This window comes from Cupressus sempervirens, chromosome 4, assembly GCF_028749045.1.
Source record: "Cupressus sempervirens isolate cs-2001-9-10 chromosome 4, ASM2874904v1, whole genome shotgun sequence".
Lineage (NCBI taxonomy): Eukaryota > Viridiplantae > Streptophyta > Pinopsida > Cupressales > Cupressaceae > Cupressus > Cupressus sempervirens.
In genome coordinates, this window is record NC_143121.1 from 352,727,654 (window position 1) to 352,737,354 (window position 9,701).

At 30.7% G+C, this 9,701-nt stretch overlaps 1 long non-coding RNA gene across 1 annotated transcript; it reads left to right on the forward strand.

Moving 5' to 3' along the window:
• The first annotated feature begins 7,190 nt into the window (after positions 1 to 7,190).
• Positions 7,191 to 7,792, forward strand: LOC149561507 (uncharacterized). Its single transcript, XR_016363443.1, has 2 exons — positions 7,191 to 7,315; positions 7,555 to 7,792. It is a non-coding gene; the product is annotated as an uncharacterized LOC149561507 (long non-coding RNA).
• The last annotated feature ends 1,909 nt before the right edge of the window (positions 7,793 to 9,701 follow it).

Genomic DNA, 9,701 nt, shown 5'->3' on the forward strand with positions numbered 1-9,701 from the left:
CTATCAATCTAGTCATGGAGATCACCATAAGGGTCCCCCTTGGAACCATGGACCACGTAAGGAGAAGTAGCTGGAGGGAAATATCAAACCACAATGAAAAGATCTCTAACCAACATGCCTCTAATATAGACCCACATAAACCTAACAAGGTTGTCAGAATGCATGATAGTTGTTCTACTGACAAGGTGGTCATGGATGAGATAGGCGATCCCACCAGATCCCCTGATACCTCTAGAAGACTTAACCTCATCACAATAAGTAGATAGCCAAGGAAATCCAGGAATCTTGGGAAGAGGACGAGTAGGACTGTCATGAGTCTCTGTAACAAGAATAATATTTGTAGTACCAATGACATCCATAAAAAGACCAGGAAGAGACCAAAGAGTACTATTACCATTCCAACATCAGACAATCAAGGAGTCCTTGCACTCCTTCCTTCCCTGAGCCTGCCATCGTCATTTAGTCTTGGGGGCTGACCTAAAAACCTAGCCAAGAGGAGGACTATTTCTAATAACTACCTTAAGGTTATAGATAACCACCCATTTACCCTCAAAGCCAACTACAACTAGTGTTCGAATGGATTTGAGTTCAGTAACCTATACTTTAATGAGATCTTCATCAAGGTATATTTTTGAAGGCAACTTTGGAAGAGTTTTCTATGGGCCCTTAGGACCTGTAACCTGTTTGATGTGTTGTGGAATCTGATGAAAAGTGTAGAATCACATCCTATCCAGAAAAAAAGCCTAATGATGTTGTTGCCACTCCTACTGATGGTTGGGCTCCCCTTGAGCTAACTACCAACCCCAAGGACTTTTGGGGTTCTGATGATAAAGACGCTCCCTTGGTTGACATTGCACTTGCAGCCTGAGGGATTTATTTATTATGTTAATACTTTTTTATGAGTAGTTGTCTTATTCGACTATATTCCAATTGAACTGTAGGGTGATCTTGTATCACTTGACCCCTTTTTTTGTGGATACGTATCTTAATATTTAATTAATAGGAAATGTCTATTCATAGAAAAAGTATAATGCTTTTAAAATCAAGATTATGATGAAACAAAAAAATTAATTAAGAATTAAAAAAGAGCATATACTTTTATATTACATTTTTTATGACCTATGGAACTTGAAAAAAATTGCAGATTATGAATTGATTTTTAGCATGAGTATCTTAATATGAAAAATTAACAAGCCTAAATTTTTGGAATGCTTGACATTTAGAATCAGTTCTCTTATACTATGTGACTAGTTATGTGGATTCCTATGACAATTCATTAATTATTGTCCAGCATTGCCTTAGTTTTTTATCTATTTGGAATTGTGAACCAAATTATTTCCTGTTGCAAATTAGTTTCATTTAAATAAATAGACATCCACTGCATAAGTTTCTAAAGAGAAGGAAAAAATATTTCATATCTATAAGGTACACACTACATCTTAAACTAAATATTGTTTAAAGATTACTTTATAGATACATTGGAATATTTGATGAAATTTTATATTCAGTATTAGGTGCAATATTATTACATTTTATACTTTATGTGAAGCCACATGAACTTCAATAGAAATATGCAAAGGTGATATTACACTATGTCAAGGGAGACACACACAACAAAGCATCACATAACAAGAGGAAATTTTTACCTTTTTCAAATATTAAAGGGAACCTCCACTTTAAAAGCATTTCTAGTCTAACAAGGATTAAATAGAAAAGAAAATCTATTGGAAGAATCAAATACTTCGTGTAGATTACATCATTTAGTAGTAAGTTTGATTCCAATCTGTATAGAGTGATATAAAATATTTTCATGTGTTTTCTTGTTTAGAACATTAGATATTAGTTTGAAAATGGATTGCCACTCTGAAAGTTTCTCTTTAAAGCATGAGTATGGACAATAGTCTTGCAATATTTCCATATTTTGGGATTTGGACATTTGAAAATAATCTTGGAAAAAATTTGAGAGATTTGAAAAATATCTTTCATAGAGTAGCAATAGGTGGAAGTCTGAATTCCTTCCTCTACAATTGTAGCAAAATCAAGGGTGAGTCCATTGGGAGAGCGTAATGTGAATACAAACAAAATACCATATGAAGCAAAGAGCTAGTACAAGAAGTAGGCGATATGCTCTAAAGAATGGAGAAATGAGGAGGTAGATTTTTTTGAACAAGCATAAAAATTAAGAAGAAATTTGAAAGAAAAAATAAACTAGAATGATACAAGCAAATAGTATAGAAGCATTGGAATGATCTCAATTATAAAAGGAGATCCCAACAATAACGTGTCACTTTATTGATTGTGCATGAATAAAAAATTTATCTTGAAGAGATAAATTCCACATTTTGAACCTATGGAGGTTGATGTTAAGTTGCCTAGTTCTCATGGTTCTCCTTTTGTAAGTCCTATTGTCTATTGCATGCTTGTTGAAAGTTTTCTTTATTTGACCACTACTAGCCTAGATATAAGGAACAATGTAATTATGACCTTTTAGTTTTAGCATTCTAAGGGTAGTAAGTGAGTTCAATATAATGATTCCAATTCGGTAGGTTCAATAGACAAGTCTACTTTTGATTCTATATTTAGTCTTGTTTTTGTGGTCATTTCTTTGACATCTAAGTAGCTTCCCACTATACCTCTTATTGTAGAGGTTGAATACAAATTTTTCACTTCTACTACTTGTCAAGCTATTTGATTAAGCAAAATGTTACAGTATCAACAACAACTTCAAGATGGTTTTGTAGTCATGTATTGCAATAATAAGAGTATTATTCAACTAAGTAATAATCCAATGTCTCATGGATAAACATAATACATAACACCTTTATAAATGCAAGTATGTCTAATTGTTGCCATGTTTTGGAGCCATATATGCACACAACATTGCAAAATAGAGATGTTATTGTTAACAAAACAAGATGTATGTAGAACAAAAAATGAAATATACATCAATGAAAAAGAAGGAAAATAACAATTTGAATCTTTGAGCAAAGAAGTACAATGATTTGAGATATATTTTTTATTGAAAAGAAAAAATTACTATTTTAACATATTAATTAATACAAATATATAAACAAGCTATAAAAGCAATCCCTCTTATTGAATAGTTGAAATAGGAAGATAAAAATATGAAAATCACTTCATTTACAACCAAGGAGAAATAGTGAACTAACATATACAATAATATAAAGATATTCACTGAAGCATTAAGACTTAAATAATCTATACAACTTATTGAGTTTTCTATATAGTTAATAACAAAGATATTTTAGCAGGTTCTCTCAAAAACTAGTACAAGGGATGCCTCTACATATATGAGTATGTTTTTTTTTTTTTTCTTTTCCATTCTTAGGAGCCATATAAGAACATAACATTACAGAGCAAGGATGTTATAGTTTGCAAAACAAAAATATGTGTTGAACAAAAACTAGAAATTTGAACATAGGAAGTTTGTAAATGAATTAGTAGAGAAAATAATTTGACCCTTTGATAAAAGAGGTACGACTTGAGAATGATTTTAGCACAAGAAAAATATTAGTATTTGAACATATTAAATGCTACAAGAATATAGACAAGCCATAAAATAAACTCTCATTATCTAATGACCCAATCAAATACATGAAAATACATAATCCTCTTGATTTACAACTAGGAAGCAACAATGAACTAATGTACATAGTCAATTGAGTCAAAAAGTCACTCATTGAGGCATATAGACTCAAATAATTAGTATAGCATATTGGATTTCCTATACAAGTATGTCAAAGACAATTAGAAGATTCTGTTAGAAAACAATACACAAGAGGCTTCTACAAATGAGAGTCTATCTAATTGTTTGTCGAGTTTAAGAGCCATGTAGGCAAAAAACATTGTAAAACAAGAATGTTGTAGTCCACAAAAAAAGATACATATAGAACATAAACTAGAACTCTCAAAAAAGAAGTACAATGAATTGGGATATATTTTAGGACAAGAAAAAAATACTTTTTGGGAGGTATGGACAGACTGATGCCAAAAATATTACCATGAATTTTAAAATGAATGCGTTGACATTGGGATAATATTTGATGTAATTATTTAATATTGGGAAAAATAAATTAAGTGCTTAATATTAAATGTGGGTCAATGGGGGTCTGGTAGCACATGGTTTATGTAATACCACTTGGTGGTTTTGTGGGAGCTCGCTACTATTAAAGCTACCACAAGGGTAGTTGTTGATGCAAGACAAGCGAGACAAGTTTTCCAAGGAAGCATTTGTGGAGGTTGGAAGCATGGCATGAGATGTGTGGATTCATGCTTGTTTACATGGATTACTTGGTTTTGGATATGGCTTTGAAGGCTTCCATGGTTGTATAGCAGTGATATTTTGTTGAACAATACATGATCATGGATGCTTTTGGAGCGCCCCCCCCCCCCCCCCCCCCCCCACTTTTTTTTTCCCCCTTAATGAGGGTTTCCCAGAATATATCTTGTGTTACATTTTGTAGGTATTTTGTCTATTCTCTTGCATGCATATTTGAAGTGTTTATTTATTACTAGGCTATACATTGTGATTAAATTCTCCTCATAAAAATAATAAGTAAACATCTTTGTTCCAAATTCCCAAACTTAAATTCTCAATAAAATTTTCATTTTCAATCCTCTTTTGTAACACATTGCGAATTACTCAATAAGATCAAAAGCAAAACCACATCTTTAAGTTCGCTAGTGCCTCTTAATTCTTATTCATTTACCTATCTCCATTACTTATTTTAGTATTTATTTGTGGCTCAATTCCTAATTTTCTAAGAATAGTTAAATTATTAAAAGACTTTAGATCCGTATTCATTTTATTTTATTTCCTTTCATGATCTAGATGTAAGAATTTAGGGAGATGTGAAAAACATGCATACTAAGGGAACCATCAAAACCAAAAGCATGAAAAACAATCTTGTCCTAGCATTAAAGAAATGAAAGGGAAACACACAAAAACATGAAACACAATTGAATGAAAGCACCCATTCAATGTGCTCCAATGCCTTTCTTCCTCTCAAAAGCATGTTGATGTAGTTCCCATGATCAATCACACTCATTCATGAAGTAAAAAAGATGATAATAACATGAGGAATCAAATGAGGATAGTTTTTTTTGAATGAAATTTTGATCTCAATTTATAGAGATTGAAGGTCAAATCTCTAGATTAGCAACTTGATGTGCAAATGGAAGATTTTCATAATGAAAGAGCTTGATTTGGAAAAGTTTCATATCATGAGAAATGTAAGAATGTCATTTTGGAAATACAGGTTTACAAGAGAAAGTCACCAAATTAGAGTGAAAACACCAAATTAGATTGAAAAATGAGAAGGGATGGTGTTATTGGTAAAATAAAAAAAATAGGATAATGTAAGAGTTAGGAAATTTGAATGTAAAAATTCATTTATTCTTATAAAACTAGCAAATTATGAATTATAAAATTTGAAAATCATGAATTCACCAATTAATTAATAGAAAATAATAATTCATGATTTTTTTTTTTTTTTTCAAGCATAATACTTTGGAATAAATTATGGGTTAATTACATGTAAAGAGGACAAGTTGGTGGACTTCCGTTAAATTCAATGACATTGATGCAAATTGAATTAGCTTTGATGATTTTGAAATTATTTTGAAAGGGGCATGTTAGGTCAAATCAAAGAGAAGTAATTAATTAAATAAATTTTTATCTTTCATCAATGATGAAACATACAACATGGGTGAATGATAAATATCAAACACATAATATAGAATGTTAAAAGATGGGCCATAGGCGTGGACCATTTTTTTAGTACACTAGCTCTAAAAATAAGATTCAATGGAACTATTATATTCTTAGAAGGATGAAATATCAACGATTATATATATAAGGATTATTATTTTACAAATATCATCCATTTCATACTTGTCATTGTTATACAACTCACATGCAATGGAAGTTATGCTTGTAGAGTAAGTAACTAGCTACATAGTAAGATTAGTATATGAAACTACTTTGATGTTTACAATTATATCTTAGACTATTAACTTTTAAATTAAGAAATCCAAATAAAATTTGATGATACCATTGTCTAAACTAATAATAATCAAAATTTTAGATTCTTTAATTTATCCTATTTCATATTTTATATTTGATCATTTATCATATATATATATATATAGAGAGAGAGAGAGAGAGAGAGAGAGAGAGTTTTTCTAGATGTTGTCATGGGGAAGATTTCCAAACTTATATATTCAAATTTAAAAATTACAAGAATATTATGACATTGCTATTAGGATTTACCTATGTAAATTTTGAGCCTAGTTTATCCACTCATTTTTTAGGAGTCATTCCCAATAACTTATCTCTTATGAAAATGGATGAACAACTTAGCACTCATTCCATTAAGATAAATTATACTTCATTTTCCACTTTTCTTTACAAACTTTTAGTTAAAACATATATTACTTACATATAAACGTTAATATAAGAATTACAAATAGGGGAAAAGACAAAGTAGCATCTACTCCTAAATTGCATGTTTGATTTTGCCAAATTTTTAATGTACCTCTAATTTTAAAAAAAAAAAGATTAAAAATGACCGATTATTAGTACATGTGTGTTGGCAGCTATTATTAGTACATGCATTTTCATTTTTGAAACTCTTTTAAAAATAGTAATTAGAGATATCTAGATTAATCGACCATAACTAAAAATTATTTAATCTTAAAAAGCACATGTAGGTAACCTTCCATCACAAAAATTAATAACTGAAATCAGTTTAAGAAGTCGCCAGGTACCTCTTCTTCTATTTGAACTTTACAATCTGACTTTTTCTCATTTTATTTTTATACTAAAATATCCGGGTAAACATTAAAAGCGATGGATTGTAGGATTTGACCACTTTGTCGCGTGAGATACATGGGACTTAACCAAATTATCAATGTGCAATGCCTTCACAGAACAGATAGACGCGGCATCGCAAATGTGTAAAAAAAACAAAAGAACAGAGGAAGTTTGGGAGCGCGCAAAAGTGGTTCATATTTCTAGATTTATCCGTCATTCCATGGCCGACCTCCAACAACTCTTCAATCACAATTACATATAAATCCAAACTCAACCGGCTACAAGAGCAATTAATTAATTAAGCTGTGTTTTACTTGGAAACTTATAAGGGAACATTTCCATAGCATTCATTCATATCATTTCATCAGAGAACACTCTAATTATTATTATTTGCAGGCTTTGTTTCTTGTTTGTTCAGTTTAGAGAGAATGAATTATTACAATCAGCAACAGGCTCCCGTTGGAGCTCCTCCTGCACAAGGTATTCCTCATTTCCAAGGATTGTTTTTTTTAAATGTTCAATCTTTTCCATTGTCATTTGGGTTTTCTGAAAAATTCGATAAGATTGTTTTGGTTAATTGATTGAAAAACAGATATAGTTAGAAATTTAGAAGCAATCTTATCTAAACCAATATAGATTGTGAAATTTTCATCCATAAATTTGTCTCAATCCTAATATTTGTAAATGCTTTTTTTCTTATAAATTGTTAATGTAAACAGGGTATCCACAGGCTTATCCTCCACCACCACAGGGTTATCCTCCGGCTGGGTACCCACAGGAGGGATACCCTCCACCTGGGTATCCTCAACAGGCCTACCCTCCACAGGGAGGACCTCCCCCTGAGACACAATCTAGAGGAGATGGCTTCTGGAAGGGATGGTGAGTCTTCTGATTTCTTTTTTGTTATGCTCAATGGGTTTTTCTCTAAAAGTAATTTCAAATCTATATAGGACTGGATTGAATCTCATTCTAAATCGAGTAGTTTTAATCCATCTCTCATCTCAACATCCGCTGCTTGTGAGAAACAGGTGATTGAAGAAATGATTAGCTTAGATGTCTTATTTGTTTTATATTTCATGTAGATCTGACAAATTATTTTCTCCGTTGTTTTAATGAAGTTGTTTAGATGTCTTGGAAGAATGCTGCTTTTGAGTTGGGAACATTAATTTGCAAAAAAGTTTTAGTGGGCATGCTAAGATGGGACGATGGGATGATTGGATTAGGATTACCTCGCTCAAATTCATTCCATGTGTGTTAAGCATTCCTTCTGTCTCATCTGTACAGCCATGTTCATTTTATTGTATTGAACTTGCTTCATTTGGCATTTGACCCGGTATCTAGTGACTATGATTGTAATATATATTTTGATAAATAAAAATTAAATTGGAGATGTTGTTTCTAAGTTGAGAGGCTTTCTATAGTGGAAGCATAAACATTTTAGCAAATTTTTAAAAATTGACGACATCATTTATATTAAAATGATAGATAAATCATATTATTGATATTGAACATTAATATGATTCAATTCAATTAATTTTGTAAGTGAAATAAGAACTAGTCATTTTTATGAATAAGGTGCCTTAAATCATAATGGAAACAAACAATAATATTTGAATATTTGAAATATTTAGTAATAGAGCTGTTATACTACGACATAAATGAAGAATTATATTTGAAATATATTTGATGAACTATTTATATTTTTGACCTTTAGATATTTTAAATTGGATAATTCTCGGCTTAATTTATAAAAAAAATTAATTAAAATTTTAGATATGCTAGTTTTTAAGATAGTTGCACAGTATCTTAACTTCACATATTTCTAAAGTTTAACTTATGGCTTAGATTCTTAACTTTGCATATTTCTAACTTTTAAGTTATAGGTTAGATGTAGACAGTTTTATGGTTGTCTTTGTATGAGAGTTGTCTTTAGCTTTTATATCAAAAAATGACCATTTCAAAGTGTCAGTCAAAATATGAACAATTTACATATCAAATGTATAAATCTTCTAATTATTCATTAAATGTAATGAGTAAGCACTATTATTGAACATTTCATGATTTTTTTACTCATGAAAATTGGTACCATGAAATTAATCTTTTTACAATAATGTGCCAATTATGTTATTGGTTTTAGGATTAACTATCATACATGCTCTCCACATATCAACAAACCTCAAACATGCACACCCTTTCCACTTGCAATTTGATGTTCATCGTTTCATCATTTTTATGTATTTCAAAGTTTGGGTCAATCAATTTCTTTCTCTTCACAATATGTAACTCCATGGAACACCAAATAAAATATGTAGTTTTCTATTCATGAAATGTATTTTGTGTAAAATTATGTGCCCAATTCTTTAATTGGTTTTAGTATTAGTTACCATACATGATGTAGTCTATGCATAAGGAAACCTCTACATCCCATAGTTCCTCATTGCTCTTTGTAGCCAACTCTACGAGTATATCTTTTACTATCCACTTATATTGAGACCTTAAAATATTGGGGTAGGTCCCTACAAACTCACAAGCCCTAAAATGTTTGGATTTGATTATTTTGTGAAACATTTTCCCCATGATGTCCTCTTTTGTTTCTTGTGAAAGTTTCCACTACTCATGATTTCTCCATATGTGAATGAAGGTTTAATTGAATCAACTTCATTTTCTTCATACTATGAAATCACTGCACGAAATGTGAAATAAAGATAAAATTAGTGACTTTTTCCTTTTTGTTGGTGTAAATAAGTATTTACTATTTACATTTTAGTTAAGTTTACTTAGTTTAATGCATTTTCATATTAGTTGTCACATAGACACCTAGGAGTTTGCATATTCATATGAGTTGTCATGTAGACACCACAATAGT